The following is an 18,517-nucleotide window of genomic DNA, read 5'->3' on the forward strand; positions in this document are numbered from 1 at the left end:
GGGACGTGTTCACCGAAACGTATCTCCGGTGCTTCTTGTCGAAGAACGCCATTGCCTCACCATCCCAGCAGTGTGGACCTCGAGGGACGAGGCCGTAGGTAGGTAGGTTCCCGCCCTCTGGGCGACTGCCGTCATGCCGGAAGAGCTAGCTTGGAGTTTTCAAAAGCCAGAAGTTGATAAGGCTCTCAGGGTGACCGGGATGGGGTGGGGGGTATTCAGCATTAGGAATGATGCTATAGACATTGACAAGGTAAAGAAGATATTTGGAAATAAGTGAAAAAGATTCCTAGGAAAATGGACTCTGGAAAAAATAGAAAAAAATGGAATAGTCACAAATTATTTTTTAAGACTATAAATCAATAAATAGTTCAAAAGTCCCCCAACGATTCTCCCCTGAGTCCCAGGCTGAGCAGGCAGCCTTGGCCAACAGGCGGCCTGCGCCCTTGAAGGATGTGGGCAGACAACACAGTTAAGCCGTCCCAGCCCACAGAAACTGAGGAAATACTGGTGTGTTGTTTGGGGCCAACAAACTTGTTGCTGACTATGGAGCAATGGAAAATTCATCCAAGGGCCAGATGTTCGGCGCAGTGCAGCCAATAATCCCCTACAGCCACAGAACCTGGGTGCGAGTCCTGGCTCTGGTTCTGATCCAGCTTCCTGCTAATGTGCACCCTGGGAGGCAGAAGATGATGGATGGCTCAAGTAGGGGGGGTGTCTGCCGGCCACCTAGGAGGCCAGGGTGGAGTTCTTGGTTCAACCCCAGCTGTTGTAGGCATTTGGGGAGTTAACCAGTGGACAGAAGTTCCCTGTGTGCCTGTCTCTTTGTCTCTCACTCTTTCAAATAAAAATGAAAAAATAATTTTTTTAAAAAAATTTATTTTGAAAGTGAGAGTTACAGAGAGGGGAAGAGAGAGAGAGAGAGAGCTCTTCCATCTGCTAGTTCATTCCCCAGTTGGCTGCAATGACCACCAATGGACCAGACTGAAGCCAGGAGCTTCTGCCAGGTCTCCCACGTGAGTGCAGGGGCCCAGGGACTTGAGTCATCTTCCGCTGCCTTCCCAGGCCATTTAGCAGGGAGCTGGATAGGAACTGGAACATTGCATCACAGGCAGTGGCTTTACCCACCATGCCACACGCCAGCCCCTAAATGAAATTTTTTAAAAAGAAATTTTTTAAAGATTTATTTATTTATTTGAAAGTCAGAGTTACACAGAGAGAGGAGAGAGGTCTTCCATCCGATGGTTCATTCCCCATTTGGCCGCATTGGCCGGAGCTGCACTGATCTGAAGCCAGGAGCTTCTTCCGGGTCTCTGATGTGGGTGCAGGGGCCCAAGGACTTGGGCCATCTTCTACTGCTTTCCCAGGCCACAACAGAGAGCTGGATAGGAAGTGGAGCAGCTGGGTTTCGAACCGGCCCCCATATGGGATGCCGGTGCTTCAGGCCAGGGTGTTAACCCACTGTGCCACAGCACCAGCCCCTAAAAAGAAAATTAATACAAAAGGGAACTTCTTTAATCAAAAAAATCTTAAGGCACACATCACAGTTCATGGTGAAATCAAAGGGTTCGATATTTCTCCTTCAGCAGTGAAGATTCTAGCAATGAAATACAGCTAGAAAAATAAAGAAAGGGTTAGAAAGGTAGAACATTTTGTCTTTACCTGCAACTGATAGGATCAGAATGAGCAAGACTGAGGGGTGTGTGTGTGTGCGGGGGAGGGGGGTGTTGTGGAGGCCGCCTCGGATCTCAGCATCCCACTACGACCACAGCTGCGCCACTGCTGATCCAGCTCACTGCTGCTGCGCCCCGGAAAGCAGCGGAGGGTGCCCCAAGCACTTGAGCTCCTGTCTCCCACGTGGGAGACCAGGATACAATTTCCCAGCCACTGCAGCCATCTGGGGAGCGAACCAGCAAAGGATCTCCGTCTCTCCCTCTCTATGTAACTCTGCCTTCCAGATAAATCAGTAAAGTAAGTGAGGATGGTTGTCGGATACAAATTCAATAAATAAAGGTTAATTACATTCCTAGAATCTATCAACAAGAGGCTAGAAAATGGGTTTTTGAAGAGGACACTGGGACGGGCATTTGGCCTGGTGGTTAAAGTCTGTTGGGATGCCCCCTCCCATCCGGGAGGGTCTGGGTTTGACTCCTGGCTCTGCTTCCTGTCCCGGCTTCCTGCCAAAGCACAACACGGTAGAGAGCTAACAATGGACTCGTCCATCAGCAAAAACGTGGTTCATTGCAGAGCTGGCGTCGAAATGAAGTTGAGGGGAAACGGGATGTTCACTAAGTGGCATTGGAAGAATGGTTATCTAAATTCATACACATTCATTCCGGTTGGATTTAAAACATCAGTAAAGACAAAGGTGACACTTTCAGAAGACAAGGGAAGTATTTCTTAAACAAGATTCCAAAAGCTCAGACCACAGGAGAAAGGATGGACAAATCTGAGTTTATTAAACTAAGATCATATTTTAAAGTGATAAGGCGCAAATTAGGAGATGTTTACAGCTCATGCAACTTGAAAGAGATAAAACAGGCAAAAGGAAGTAACAGGGACCTCACGGAAAAGGAATCGCTAATGGCCCCAAACACGGCCGCTGGGCAGCTGATGGTGATGGTCAGCTGCCTCCGTGACCCGAGAAATGTGAAGGAAATTACAAGGGACCACGTCACAGCCACTAGAGCGGCCACAGCCCTTCCAAAGAAGGTGACACCAAGCACTGTGTGCGGAGCAACTGGAAGGCTCCCCCGGGGCCGCCCCCACACTACCTGGTACCAGCACTTTGGAAAACATTTGGTGCCTCTTAGACACGTTAAATATGTGCCTATTCAAGGATCCAGTGTTATTTGTAAAACAAAACCCACCAAAATTAGCCTAAATCAAGACTAGAGGGGCTGGTGCTGTGGTGTAGTGGGTTAAGCCACTGTCCGTGACACCAGCATCCCCTGTGAGCACCGGTTCAATTCCTGGCTGATCCAGTTCTCTGCTCATGCACCTGGGAAAGCAGTGGAGGATGGCCCCAGTGCTGGGGCCCCCGCACCCATGTGGGAGACCTGGGTGAAGCTCCTGGCTCCTGGCTTCAGTCTGGCCCAGCCCTGGCTGTTGTATTTAAGGAGTGAAACAGCAGATAGAAGATGGGGAGAGAGATGATGGGGAGAGAAATTAGAATGGATTGGTAGTTTGCGGGCAGTCACACACTAGGATATTATACGGCAGAGAAAGTGAAATGAGTGAGGGTGGGCAGTTAAGTCTGCAGCTGGGACCCTGCATCCCACGTCAGAGCGTGAGTTCAAAGCTCTGCTCTGTTCTCGATTCCAGTTTCTCGAAGGTGAGAGCTCAAGTAGTTGAGTCCCTGCCTCTCACGTGGGAAATTCGATTTGTAAATATTAATTTATTTTCATCTAACTTGAAAGGCAGAGAGACAGAGAGAGAGCTTCCATCCACTGGGTCACTTCCCTAATGCCTACAGCACTCAGGGCTGGGCCAAAGCCGGGGTCCTGGAACTCGGCCTGCATTTCTCACATGAATAGTAGGGACCCAACTACTTGAGCCATCACCTGCTGCCTCTTGGGGCTCAAACCAGCCAGAGCTGGACTGAAAATAGAGTAGCCATGGGGTCAGCGCTGTGGCGCAGTAGGTTAATGCCCTGGCCTGAAGCGCTAGCATCCCGTGTGGGCACCAGTTCGAGGCCCAGCTGGTCCACTTCTAATCCAGCTCTCTGGTATGCCCTGGGAAGGCAGTAGAGAATGGCCCAGGTCCTTGGGCCCCTGAACCCACGTGGGATACCCGGAAGAGACTCCTGGCTTCGGATCGGCACGGGTCTGGCCATTGCGGCCATCTGGGGAGTGAATCAAAGGATGGTAGACCTCTCTCCCTCTCTGCCTCTGCTTGTCTGTAACTCTGCCTTTCAAATAAAATTTAAAAATCTTAAAAAAGAAAAGTATCCAGGATATTGGATGTGGGTCCCCAAATGGAAATTTAACTTCTGTGCCAAACCCTACCCCAAACACTCACCCAGGGGAAACCAGGGTTGAATTCCTGGCCTGGCCTCAGTCTGACGCAGCCTCAGCTGTTGCAAGCATTTGAGGAGCGAACCAGTGGATTGAAGATCTCTGTCTGGTTTCTCTCTCTTTCTTTCTCTTGCTCTTCCTCTCTCTCTCTCTCTCTCTCTCTCTCTCTCTTTTTCTCTCTCTCCCCCCTCCCTCTTCCTCTTCCTCTTCCTCTTTCTCAGATAAAATCTAAAAAGAAAATGTGATGTATGAACTACAGCCAGGTCCATCGCAGGAATGAGTCTCAGTCCCATAATGCCAAGGGCAGAAGCACGCTGGGAGGAGTGCATGGTGCATGTTCCAGTTATACGATGCTCAAAACCAGGCAATAAAATAAGTTTTAAAAATTAAAAAATACAAGCCGGCACCGCGGCTCACTAGGCTAATCCTCCACCTTGCGGCGCCAGCACACCGGGTTCTAGTCCCGGTCGGGGTGCCGGATTCTGTCCCGGTTGCCCCTCTTCCCGGCAGCTCTCTGCTGTGGCCCGGGAGTGCAGTGGAGGATGGCCCAAGTGCTTGGGCCCCGCACCCCATGGGAGACCAGGAGAAGCACCTGGCTCCTGCCATCGGAACAGCGCGGTGCGTTGGCCACAGCACACCGGCCGCGGCGGCCATTGGAGGGTGAACCAATGGCAAAGAAAGACCTTTCTGTCTCTCTCTCTCACTGTCCACTCTGCCTGCCAAAAAAATTTAAAAATACAGACAAAATGAAATACTGTGCTGCCTAAAGACACTGCCCTGGCCTGGCTGGGGAGGGGCACCAGGGGACTTCTGAGCGCCTGGCAGTGCTCAGCCCCCTGCTGGTCTTATTTATTTTTTTAGGAGACAACACTTTTGTTTTTGTTTATTTATTTGAAAGAGTTACAGAGAGAGGGAGAGACAGAGAGGTCTTCCATTTGCTGGTTCACTCCCCAAGTGGCCACAATGGCTGGACGCTTCTTCCAGCTTGCCCACCTAGGTGGCAGGGGCCCAAGCACTTCAGCTGCTTTTCGCAGGCCATTAGTAGGGAGCTGGATTGGAAGTGGAGCAGCCAGGACGTTAACCGCACCCAGAGGAACGCCTGTGTCGCAGGCAGCGGGTTTTCCTGCTGCGCCACAGCGCCAGCCCCCCATTTAATTCCTCTTTAATGCACACACTTTTGTGTGTGCCTGCTACACTTTATATTCTGAGGAAGCTCTTCATACAGCAGCACCCCCAAAACGCAAGGTATCCCCTGTGCCCAGGGCAGCTGGCTGGCGTCGGTGGTGAGACAGACATGGTAGGCGAGGAGCAGAGAAGGCTGAAGGGACACCCTGGAGGCTTTGAGGCCATCTTGGCCCTGCAAAATCAAACAGATGCCACAAATGGCACCCGTATGTCCACAGAGACCTGGGCCTCCAGCCCAGACAGGACCCCTCTGAGAAGGGAGGCAGGAGACGGCAGGCCTGGCGAGCTTCCGCACGGATCATTTTGAATCCAGAACAACCCAAGGACCCCATGCTTGGATTTCCAGTCAGCAAGGTCGGGATTGTTATCCTGACTTAGGTATTTACTAGCTAATAACCTTCTGACAAGAGAGTCACGTAAATGCCAAGTCTCAGTTTTTCCATCTATGAAGTGGGAACACTAATAGTACTTTTGCCAGAGGGTTGCCATGAAGATGAGATAACACAGGCGAGTTCAAGTTCGCCTCGCCAGCTCTAGTGCGGCCAGCAGGGGCTGGCACGGCTCGCGCCGAGTCCTTTATTCCCAAGCTTGGTGTTTTCCTCGGAGGGCACTGGCTACTTGGCTGCTGCCTCTTTGCATCTGACGATCACATTTTCTCGTCTCTGCCCCCTCTGGCTCCTCCTGACTCTATCAAAATGAAGTAAAGAGGCCTGGAAATTCCTGCAGAGCGTCCCGAGGGGCGCCAGCGCGGGGCGCAGAGCGCAGCGGGCACTGTTCATGTGACGCCCGGGACTCTAAGCACATCCTGCTCTGTGATTAACAAGAGGCTTTGCTGCCTCAGAAACACAATCTCCACAATCCTCCCCATCATCAAGGAATCGTTGGGACTGACAGAGATTTCCTCCCGGTCCAATCTTGCAGACAGCGCGCAGTGGGGACCGCGCGGAACACTAAGGGAAACCGGGGAGGGGAGAGGGGCTTCTGCCTCTGCTGCGTCCCCGCCCGCTGTGCCCCACCCCCCGGGACCACCGTCCCCCTGACCTCAACCAGGGCGGGCCGAGCCCTCCTGCCCACCCCAGCGGCCGGTTGGACCCCTCTGCCACCTGCACAGGGGCGATCAGCCCGGCGTGTGCTTCCAGCTCCTGCGCCGTGAAAACGCTTTCTTCCCCCTTCCCTCTCCTCCAGCGGGTGAAATCAGAGCCACTTCACCACGCATCCAATTTCAACAGTCTACTCTTCTCTCACCAAAAGTGCTACGATGCTTCCAGCAAAATTAATTATAAACTGTGATCTTCCTTTTCCTGCTATGTCCGTTTTCTCTCAATATGTCAGAATTCTTGGAACCAAGAAGAGGAGCTTTGCAATGAAGACCATCTAGAGTTCCAGCGCTGTGCTCCCCCGTGTGGGAATTCTTCAGGGCTCCCCTTTTTGTAGCACACAGTCCAGACGTCCAAGCCTGCCACCGGTGGCCCCAACCTGCCTCCCCAGCCTCCTCCGCTCTCTCTTCCTCCTGTTCCCCTCCTTTCCTCGCCCCCTGCCACTCCTTCCTCTTCAGCTACGCACGGCCAACTCACACACACACACTGGTTCCGCACACGGCCTGCACACGTTCCTCCCTCTGCTCAGCGGGCTCTGAGCCACACTTGGAGCAGAAAGCTCTTCTGCCTGGCCAGCACTGTGGCCTAGTGGGTTAATCCTCCACCTGCGGTGCCAGCATCCCATATGGGCGCCGGTTCTAGTCCCGGCTGCTCCTCTTCTGATCCAGCCCCCTGCCAATGGCCTGGGAAAGCGATGGAAGATGGCCCGAGTGCTTAGGCCCCTGCATCTGCATGGGAGATCTGAAGGAACTCCTGGCTTCGGATCGGCCCAGCTCTGCCATTGTGGACATTTGGGGAGTGAACCAGTGGATGGAAGAGCTCTCTCTCTGTCTCTCCCTCTCTCTGTCTATAACTCGACCTCTCAAATAAAATCTTTAGAAAAAAATTTTATCTTTTTTTTTTTTTTTAAGATTTATTTATTTGAAAGACAGAGTTACAGAGAGAGAGTGAGAGAGAGAGATCTTCTATCCACTGGTTCACTCTCCAAATGACTGCAATGGTTGGGCCTGGGCCAGGCTGAAGCTGGGAACCAGGAGCTTCATATGGGTCTCCCACGTGGGTGCAGGGGCCCAAGCACTTGGGCCATCATCCACTGCTTTCCCAGGCCATTGTCAGGGAGCTGGATTGGAAGTGGAGCAGCTGGGAAATGAACCGGCGCCCATATAGGATACTGGCATCATCACAGGCAGCAGTTTTACCTGCTGCACCGCAATGCTGGCCCCTAATATGTTCAGTCCGTTCTGGTTGAGCCCCTGGATGTGGACCGCATAGATGCAGAAGACCAACTGCCATCCTTGGGGGGGAAATGAGCCACAGAGACAAAGAACTCCCATTCACTGGTTCACTGCCAAGTGCCCTAGACTGCTGGGGCTGGGCCAGGTTGAAGCCAGGAACGAGGAACTCAATCCAGGTCTCCCACGTGGATGGCAGGAAGCCAAGCACTCGAACCATCATCGTTGTCTTGCTCCTTTAGCAGGAAGCTAGAGTCAGGGGCTCTGATGTGGAACACGAGCACCGCAGGGTGAACGCCACCCCGGTAAAGCCTTCTGAGGAGGAAAAATTCAGGAACCGTCAGGTCTGGAGCAGGCGCTGCGCTGGGATTTCAGATCGAATCAGGTATAATAACCAAGCATCTCTTCCGAGGCAGCTGCTCCAGGTGACAGGTGAGGGTCACCTGGTCGTGGCCAGCGGGGCTGGTACGCTCTGTCCATGCAAAGGCCCGGCTTGCCCGCCCCACCTCCCCATGAAGGCCTCCTTGGCAGCACATCGAGGCCCAGCATGAGCAGCCCCGATCAGGGGGGACCCACCAGGTAGAACCTGAATGCCGAGGAGAGATGGGAGCCAAACAGGCCGGACCGGAAGCCACAGCTTAGGCAAACGTGTCTCTGTCTCTTCCCATCCCCTTCCTCCATGCCCTACCCTTTCTGCACACACGTTGCCTCCGGGGGGTCAGGCTGAATGCTTTTGTGCCTCAGGGGCGTGGAGGAGGTGCCGGATAATAAAGACAGAGCAGACTCATCCTGCATCTCAGGCTCACGCGTGGGGCTCAGCCGCTGCTGCACCCCGCAGCCGACGCGGGGATTTGCGGATCCACTTCTAGCGAAAGCCCACCAGCTTTGAGTTCCTAATTTATTTCCACAGACAAACTGTGTTCTCTCTCCATGGGCAAGCTAATGGATTCCATAATTACTTGCTTCTGCCTTATTTTCACATCATATTCCAGTTTCGAAGTTGGAGTCTGGTGATTAAGTACCTATAATATCAATATTTCATTTCCAGAGACATTTTCATTTTAAATGAGGAGGGAAATGCTCATGCCCCCTCACACACAAGTGCACCTGTTTTTCCAATTTGGCAGTTTTCTTCATTACTTTCATAGCAAAGGAATTGCAAAGATGAAATATTGTTGCTAAAGCTTTTTTTTTTTTTAATTTATTTGTTTGAAAGGCAGAATTACAGACAGAGGGAGAGACAGAGGAAGAGAGGTCTTCCATCCACTAGTTCACTCCCCAAATGTCCACAATGGCTGCAGCTTTGCTGATCTGAAGCCAGGCGTTTCTTCTGGGTCTCCCATGTGGGTTCAGGGGCCCAAGCACTTAAGCCATCTTCTGCTGCTTTCCCAGGTCATCAGCTGGGAGCCGGATCGAAAGCCAAGCAGCCTGGACTCGCACTGGAGCCCATATGGGATGCGGATGCCTCAGGCAAAGGCTTAGCCAACTACTCCACAGCGCCGGCCCCCTAAAACCCTTAAAAAGCACCGCGCTGCTGTTGGATAAAGTCTCCTATTCATTGGAGCCTCATGATTCAGAGACCCCACCCACCCACCCCCCAAAGGCCAGAATTATTCTGTTTTCCATAAAGAAGGGCGCGGCAGCAGGAGGAACAACCGCGGGGTGTCAGAGTGACAGCGGCCGTCAGCCCAGCCCTGGCCCTGCCACCCAAGTTCCCGGCGGCAGTTCCCCGATCTGCGCCTCAGAGATGCCACGCCCGGTGCCAAAGGCGGCAGAGATGCCACGCGATGGTCTGAAGCGGTGGCCGTGGACGCAGATTGTCCTGCCCGACCCAGAGCTGGGACAGAGCACAGCACTCTGGGTTTTAATCGCTCCAGGGGCGGCTGGTTTACAGCACGCAGCATCCAGTTTGCTCGGGTTTAGCTCACACAGGCCCTGGGCTCAGAGCACCATTCAAGGATGAGCGCACGCGGCCTGAAGACGGCACGTCGTTGGCCTGGGGGCGCCGGCTCGGGCGGAGCGCACGGGTGAGGCAGCGGGCCCTGCGGTGGTGGATGGAGGCCTGCAGCACTGTTTTCATCTCAGGAAAAGACAAGCCGGGTCCTTGGACTCCTCCAACAGAGCGGCCCTCCAGAGGAGCTCGAGCCTCGACGAAATGCTGCCACCCTGTGGGCAGGAGCGACACGGAGCGTGACCGCCGCGGCCAGCTCGCGGCCAGGCAGGGAAGGCACAGGCTGCTGAAGACCCTTCCCTCAGGAGCGGGCCACAGGGCGGTGAAGAGCCTATACAGACAGGCGGGGGCCCAGTGCTGGATCTGGCAGGGGCGGGGATCACTAGACGATTATTAAATACTTATGTAATATTCTTCCCAAAGCAATCACATCGGTTCCACTTCTAGTGAGCCCACCTCCAGCTTCCTCATGCCAGCAACCTCCAACCACAGCATATGCGCCCCAAGGCCTCTCTCTCTTTTAAAAACTTATTTATGGGGCTGGTGCTATGATGTAATGGGCTAGGCCTCCACCTGCGGTGCCAGCATCCCACATGGGCGCCAGTTTGTGTCCCAGCTGCTCCTCTTCCAATCCCTGCTCTCCACTATGGCCTGGGAAAGCAATGGAAGATGGCACAAGTCCTTGGGCCCCTGCAACCCACCTGGGAGACCCATAAGAATCTCCTGGTTCTGGCTTTGGGTTGGCCCAGCTCTGGCCATTGCAGCCATTTGGGGAGTGAACAAGCAGATGGAAGACCTTTCTCTCTGTCTCTCCCTCTCTGTGTCTGTAACTCTGCTTCTCAAATAAATAATAAAAACTTGTATTTATTTATTTGTATTTGAAAGACAGATGTAGAAAGCAAGATCTGCCATCCACTGGCTCACTACCTAAGTGCTGAAGCCAAGAGTTGGGCACTCCATCAGGTCTCCCACGTGGGTGACAGGGACCCAAGCTCTTGAGTCATCACCTGCTGCCTTCCAGGGGGTGCATCGGCAGGAAGCTGGAATCCGAAGCCAAGCCGGGACTTGAACCCTTGCATCCCAATACAGGATGCAGGTGCCCCTGACAAGACCATTTAAATATGCCATCTGTTCCCTAAGGACAGCAAATAGCCTGTGTGACCATCACAGAACAAATACACAGTCTTTTAAATGAGAAACCAAAAATAATGACAAGAAAAACTCTGTGCCCAGGCCAGCATTGTGGCAGAGTAGGCAAAGCCACTTCCTCAGCACCAGCATCCCATACAGGCGCCTGTTGGTGTTCCAGCTGCTCCACTTCTGATCCCGCTTGTGGTGGAATGAGAAGGCCATGCCAAGATGGCCGCTGGCAAGCAAGCGTCAGTTTCTCAGGGTGGCTTTGAAACCCACCTGGCAACGGAGCCTGCTTGGCAACAGGCTGTGATTGGATGGCTTTGAAACCCACTTGGCAACGGAGCCTGCTTGGCAGCAGGCTGTGATTGGATGGCTTCAGAAACTGCCTGGCAACAGGCTGTGATAGGTTGGGGCATAGACCGCCCCTTGGCCGGATTGGCTGGTCTCGGCCATATAAGCTGTTGTACTAACAAATAAATGAGTTTGTGGGCTGCTTGCCTCAAGCCCACTTTCACCCGACTCCCGACTCCCGACGCCCGACTCCCGGGGTCTGTGTGGTGACTCCGCGCCTCTTGCCCCCACCAGGCTCCTCTCAGAAACCAACCCACTGCAACATTGTTGAGAAATCAACTGCAACACTGCTCTCTACGAATACTCCTGGGAAAGCAACAGAGGATGGCTCAAGTGCTTGGGCCCATGCACCCACCTGGGAGACCCAGAAGAAGCTCCTGGCTCTGGCCTGGCCCAGCCCAGCCCTGGCCAGTTTGGCCTTTTGGGGAGTGAACCAGCAGATGAACAATTCTCTCTCTCGCTTGCTCGCTCTCTCTCATCTCTCTAACTCTGCCTTTTAAATAAGTAAATAAATCTTTTTAAAAAGAAAGAAAAATGCTGTGTCAAGGCGCAGTTGCTAACAGAGAGAACATGGATCCAGTTAATTTCTCCTGGTGGGGCGGATGCCTTGTGAGTGCACCCACTAGCAGATGGCGGCTGTCATTCATATCTGCTCACACCACACGGTGTAAAACTCGGGGAGGGTATTTCATCGTGACATACGATGCCACCCTTTGAGCAAATGCAGTCAAGCTAAATGCTATAGATACCTAATGCAGCCTTTCAGATAAATTAAAATTTTATGCATCTGCCAAAAGAAGAAATTGCTGGATGACAGAGCATGTCAGAAGCATATGGAAACTGGCTGGAAGGCACTCCCCATGGCCAAATCTGGAAAAATTAGAGTTGGAGTCAGTGCTGTGGCTCAGAACCAGGTGGGCACTGGTTCTAGTCCCGGCTGCTCCTCTTCTGATCCAGCTCTCTGCTATGGCCTGGGATAGCAGTGGAAGATGGCCCAAGTCCTTGGGCCCCTGCACCCATGTGGGAGACCCAGAAGAAGCTCCTGGCTTTGGATCGGTGCAGCTCCAGCCATTGAGGCCAATTGGGGAGTGAACCATTGGAAGGAAGACCTCTCTCTCTGTCTCTACCTCTCTCTGTAACTCTGTCTTTCAAATAAATAAAAATAAGTCTTAAAAAAAAAAAAGAAAAATTAGAGCATCAAATTAATGAAGTAGCAGGTTACAGCCCATCGAGTAAAATAGGAAGCATGAATCTAAACTGATATGAGTCGATTATATAAATAGAAAGTTTGGCGATGATGGGGTATGTACGTGGTTTTGGAATACTTGCCTGCAAAATCTGACTACCAAGGGGACAAGAGTAACTGCAGGGAAGAGCCCGGCAGACACACCATCAAGGGGCCCCAGGGTGCGTTATCAGCGATGGAACAAATCAGAGTCTCGCTCCCCTGACGGGAAGCCGTGGGGACAGAGGATCACTGCTTCTGCAACACTCCTCCGTGGAGAGCAGCAGCCAGACCCAAAGGAGGGACATTTTACAAAATCGCCTTGTCCTCGCCAGACGTGCCCACATCAGCAAAGTCCAGGAGTGCAGCCTGGGTCTCCGACCTGGGTGCTCGCCCCTCAAAGGCCATTATCCTGATGACTGGCAGTGTCTGCATGCGGACGCGGGCGGTGAGGGCTCAGCATTAACTTCAGACGGTGGCGACCGGGTTAGGGCCGGAGACACTAAAAAGTCTGGGGGCACCCCAGGTTCATAACTGACTTGGAGGGGATTCTTTGAACCCCATGTGCAACTGCCTTGCAGATTTGTGATTTTTTTTTATTATTTATTTATTTGATAAATAGAGTTAGACAGACACAGAGAGAAAGGTCTTCCCTCCTTTGGTTCACCCCCCAAATGGCCGCTACGGCCGGAGCTACACTGATCCAAAGCCAGGAGCCAGCTGCTTCCTCCTGGTCTCCCATGCGGGTGCAGGGACCCAAGCACTTGGGCCATCCTCCACTGCCCTCCCAAGCCACAGCAGAGAGCTGGACCGGAAGAGGAGCAACCGGGACTAGAACCCAGTGCCCATATGGGATGCTGGCACTGCAGGCGGAAGATTAACCAAGTGAGCCATGGCGCCGGCCCCAGGTTTGTGATTTTTTTAAATGAACAATTCAACCATGTTTCAATGTTTATTTAATTGAATTGAGAGGCAGAGAGACGGGGAGAGAGGGAGATTTTCCAACTGCTGGTTCACTCCGCCAGACACCTGCAACAGCCAGGGCTGGACAGGGCAGCGACTGGCGTGGACAGCAGGGACCTGAGTACTGGAGCCATCAGCTGAAGCCGGAATGCAGAGTGAGGCCAGGCCGTGAGTCCCGGCCTCTGATGTGGGATGCTGGCCTCCCAAGAGGCATTTTAACTGCTGCCCAAGCACCAGCTCCCAGACCTTTTTTTTTTTTTTTTTTTTTTTTTTTAGTATAAACTCTAGGATCCGATTCTTTGGCTCATGATCCAGTCTCATCTCCTTCGTGGTTATGTGATTTGGGGTAAGTTATTTAACTTCTCTGCACCTCAATTTTCACAACTGTACAAGGGCCACCTCCCCAAAGAGATCATCAGAACAACCTGTCAATCAGCAAGGCCCAATCCGCTGCTTACTGCCACCAGAAGACCACGGCCTTGACAGTCCGCTGGGTGGTAGGAGGAGGGCTCACAGGTCGGGTATTCATGAGGCTAGGAGGCTGTGGTTTAACCTGGATCTTCCAACGCAGGAGTCTAGGGGAGGAGGCCTGGGAGTTGGCAAAATGCAATCATTTAGGATTAGCCAACACCAGGCAAAGAGGGCTTGGAAAAGCCAGCCCTGAGGGGTCGGCACAGCGTGCTAGGCCAGTTGGGCAACTCCTGCTGGAGAAGAGGGCCACTAATCTGATGCAGGCTAGCTGAGCCCCAGGTGCTCAGATAAATGCGTTTTCTAGAGGTTCCCAGAACAAGCAACAAGGCTGTTTGCAGCTCCATCATCGTGGGCAGGAGTTTCCTGGAATTCAAGTCATGTTATGCAGTCTTGGTTCTTAATCCTATTAAACCACGCCGCTATGGATAGTTTCCATTCTCAGCAGACTCTAATAAGACCACGACTTAGGGACAACAGGCGTAAAATCCAGGATGCACAGTCACCCTACCTGCCACCAAAGTCATATAGCACAGGTATTATTATCTCCACTTTGCAGTTAAGGAAACAGAGGCCTGTGGCCATTAGGAAGAGCAACTAATTGAACCTTGGCAGTTCAAGGAAAGCTTCCCAGAGGAGGCTGGAGCCAAGTTTAGTTCTGAGTAATTAGCAGGAGCGCATCAGGGGACAAAGGGGAGAGGGGATGAGAGGGGAGTGGGGCAGGAAAGGGAAGGTGTAACTGCAACAGGAGGCAGGGCCTCCTGTGCACCTGCAGGCGCCTCCTCTGGGGAGGGCTGCAGGGGGGCGGGGGGCAGAGGAGGGGCCCGGGATGCCTGGCCGTGAGGGTTGGGCTCTCTTGAGGGTGACCCCGAGTCCCTGGAAGGAGGAAAGCAGGGAGCAACATGCTCACTTGGGCTTTTCTGTTAGACTTGGCTGCTGCTGCCGAAGACATACTGGAAAGCAACACTGGAGAGCTGACTCAATAATTCAGAGAGAAAAACGCAAGACTTGAAACACAGGAGAATGGGAGGGAAAAAGGCAGTTGGAAAGGAAAGGAGGAAACAGAGCCAATAGGGCTTAGGGTTTCGAGTAGAAGGAGGAAACCCAGGAGAGGGAGAGGGGGTCTTTGTTGGAATCGCAACTGACATGAGAGTGAGGCACCCAATCCATGGCCATATTTCATCTTTTAAAAAAATTTCATTTTGGCGGGGCCAGTGTTGCCACGCAGCAGGTTAAGCTGTTGCTTTCGATGTCTGCATCCCCTGTCTGGAGCACCAGTTCAAGTCCCGGCTGCTCCACTTCTGATTCAGTTCCCTGCTAATGCACCTGGGAAGGCAGCAGAGGATGGACCAAGCGCTTGGGCCTCTGCCACCCATGCAGAGATCTGGATGGGGTTCCTGGCTTCTGGCTTCAGCCTGGGCCAGACCTGTCTGTTGTGGCCTTTGGGGGAGTGAACCAGCAGATGGAAGATCTTTTTCTCTCCTGCTCACTTTCTTGCACGCATACCTTTCAAGTAAATAAATCTTTTTTTTTTCCTTTTTTTGACAGGCAGAGTGGACAGTGAGAGAGAGAAACAGAGAAAAAGGTCTTCTTTTCTGTTGGTTCACCCCCCCAGTGGCCGCTCTGGCCAGCGTGCTGCGGCCGGTATACCATGCTGATCCGAAGGCAGGAGCCAGGTACTTATCCTGGTCTCCCACGGGGTGCAGGGCCCAAGCACTTGGGCCATCCTCCACTGCACTCCCTGGCCACAGCAGAGAGCTGGACTGGAAGAGGGGCAACCAGGACAGAATCCAGCTCCCCGACCGGGACTAGAACCTGGTGTGCCAGTGCCGCAGGCTGAGGATTAGCCTATTGAGCCGCGGCGCTGGCCTAAATAAATCTTTTTTAAAAAATAATTTTTTGTTTTCAATGTTGACATTCAGGAAGGTTTTCGTCATAGAGGTCTGAGCTTTATCCGTTCCTACATAGAAGTGCTACCAGTTAGCTACCGTAAGTGCTGACTCAAAGCGTGATTCCTGGGGCAGATGGTCTAGAAGGCAGCCATCAACAAAATGACCCGTTTTACACTCAGGCCAAATGCCCAGCTACCGCGCTGCCATCCAGGGCAGCAGCCAAGTGTCCTAAGAGCCGGAGAGTGGATCTGGTTCCCTGAGGGCTTTCCCCCCGGTGGGGGTGGGGGGCTGCAGGCTCACAGCTCCAGCAGCTCCAGTCCCCAGTGGGTGCCAAAGCTGGAACCAACTGCAGGGGGAGCCCTTGACCACAACCTCCAAGGTGGGCTGGGGACAAGGGCAGAGCCCAGAGGCTTCCTCTCCAGGGAGGTGGTGCCCGGTCTGTGAGGATGCGGCTGAGCTGTAGCAGCAGGCGGCGAGGGAGACCTCGGCTTAAGACTGAGCCCAAGTGTGCACGGGAAACACACAGCCCTGAGCGCTCAAGGCTGCACATTGCCGCGCCCCTGTCGCTTACTTGGGAACTGAGGAAACCGCCTGTGCTATTATGCTTGCTCTACTCAGCGACTGAGCCGTATACAAATGGTATTTTGGTCATTAGCTATTAAGTTCTAATGAATGAATGGATTTTTTTAGAAGCTATTCAGAATGCTATCTGGAAAATAAGCAGTATTTTTATCTCGCTTGTTTTCCAAAGTTCTTCCCTATGCATTGTTTCATCTGAGCCTCCCCACAAGCCTACCAAGTAAGCAAGGATATTTTTAGCCTGATTTTTGGACTGAGGTTCAGTGGTTTCAAGGCTTGACCTAGGAGAGCCTTGGGGCTGCCTCCCAGGACAGCCAGGACTCAAAGGTCTGGTCTTGGGCTACCAGACCCTCGACAGCTCCTACAGCTTTGCCTGTCACTTGGAAATCTACTCGGAACTATTCAAGGTCTCTTGCTATGTTGAAAATTGAACTTAAACATCTGCAAGAGTTGGGGGAGGAGGGAGATCAACAAATACACCAGGGCTGGTGCTGTGGTGTAGCAAATTAAGCCTCCACCTGCAATGCTGGCCCCCGACATGGGCACCAGATTGAGTCCCTGCTGCTCCACTTGGAATCCAGCTCCCTGCTAATGTGCCTGGGAAAGCAGTGAAAGATGGCCCAAGTGCTTGGGCCCCTGCCACCCACGTGGGAGACCCAGATGAAGCTCCTGGCTGCTGGCTTTGGCCTGGCCCAGCCCTGGCCATTGTGACGACTTGGGGAGTGAGCTAAAGGATGGAAGATCTCTGTCTCTCCCTCTCTGTCTGTAACTCTGACTTTCAAATAAATAAATAAATCTTTAAAAAAATTTTTAAAAAGATAGATTGAACTTGACCTACAATTTTATCCTAATATCATTCAGGGTTTTGCTCACTCATGAAGTCACGGGTGAGGGAGGTTCTGAGGAGGAGAGGAACGTGGCTGCCCCTCAGGCTGGAGTTGATCTCTCCCGTGTTCGTGGACCAGTGACCCACGGAGCTCCCACTGAGAGCACCTTCATTCTCGGGATGGGAAGACAGTGCCGTGGAGGGTGATCGCCTTTTATTAAGCATGCCATTAGATGACATAGCTTCTTCCTCCTGGGAACGCCATTCCTTTGGTAGAATATAGACTAAATGGTCTGTCCTAGAATAAAATGCACTGGAGACTATTGGTGCCAGCAGCCAAATTGACTTAAATCATTTTCCAAAAATCCTGTAGTTTCCCTGAGACTTATTTTTTCTTACCCTTGGGATAGCAAAAGCCATTGGAAACCAAGAACACAATAACAAATAACTTTAATCTACACTGAGGAGGAAATAATTCGAACGACGCATTGCGGCTGTCAGTGGACACCAGGGATCTGTTCCCCTCAGGTGTCGCCAAATACTCAGCCTCCCACGGGAGTTGCTCGGCGGGAAGCTTTATTTACTTGTGACAAGCACAGGAGACAGTGGGAGGGGGCGTTCCCTAAAGAAACCACCTCCCTGAGAAGCAGGTTGCCGGCTTTTTATAGCGAGGGTTAGGGGCGTGTCCAAGGGGAGGGGAGGGCCCTTCCCGCTCAAGCTCCTCCCCTTCTTTCGCAGCTTTTCTCGTCGCTGGCTCCGTGCAAGTACAAGGTGGCAAGATGAGTTTTCCTGGAACCTCCCGGGACACATCAGCTCAGAGAGAGTAAACTGTTGCAGCTTCCGGCCCCTGCCGCCCGCCTCCCTCTTACATAGTCCCCACTCTTGTTACAGAATCATTTCCGTTTTTTTTTTTTTTTAAGATTTATTTTATTTATTTGAAAGTAGAGACAGAGAGGTCTTCTATTCACTGGTTCACTCCCCAGATGGCCGCAACAACCGGAGCTGCACCGATCCGAAGCCAGGAGCTTCTTGCAGGTCTCCCACGTGGTGCAGGGGCCCAAGAACCTGGGTCATCTTCTACTGCTTTCTCAGGCCATAGCAGAGAGCTGGATCGGAAGAGGAGTAGCCGGGACTCGAACTTTTAAGGAAGATTTTGGAAATTATCTGTTGTTTCAAAGTAAAGCTTCTGTTGAGTACACCATTGCCTCCACTTTCATTTCAATGCTGCCTTGTTTCTATTAATTAAAGCCCAGCATAGCACTTTGTTAGGTAAGCCACCCTCAGCTGCAGGCCGACGCAAACACAAGCACTAAGAGAATTTTCTAACAGACTGAGAAGCCAGAGGACGCCTCTGGGTCCCAGCAGAGCCAGGAGTGGCCATGTCCTCAGCGCTTGCTCTCGTCATCCTCCAGTCTTACATGTTCTTCCTCGGCTCCACTGTCCAGACATAGGCCCCCCAACACACACCGTCTCAGTCTAACACCCATCTTCTTTCTTAGCTTCCTTGCTAAAGCTGATTGGCCCCCTACTCAGTTGAGTTGCATGCCCTGAGCCAATCTGGGTGGCAGAAGAGTGGAAGCAGGTTCTGATTGGCTAGACTT

This window comes from Oryctolagus cuniculus, chromosome 7 (assembly GCF_964237555.1).
Source record: "Oryctolagus cuniculus chromosome 7, mOryCun1.1, whole genome shotgun sequence".
Lineage (NCBI taxonomy): Eukaryota > Metazoa > Chordata > Mammalia > Lagomorpha > Leporidae > Oryctolagus > Oryctolagus cuniculus.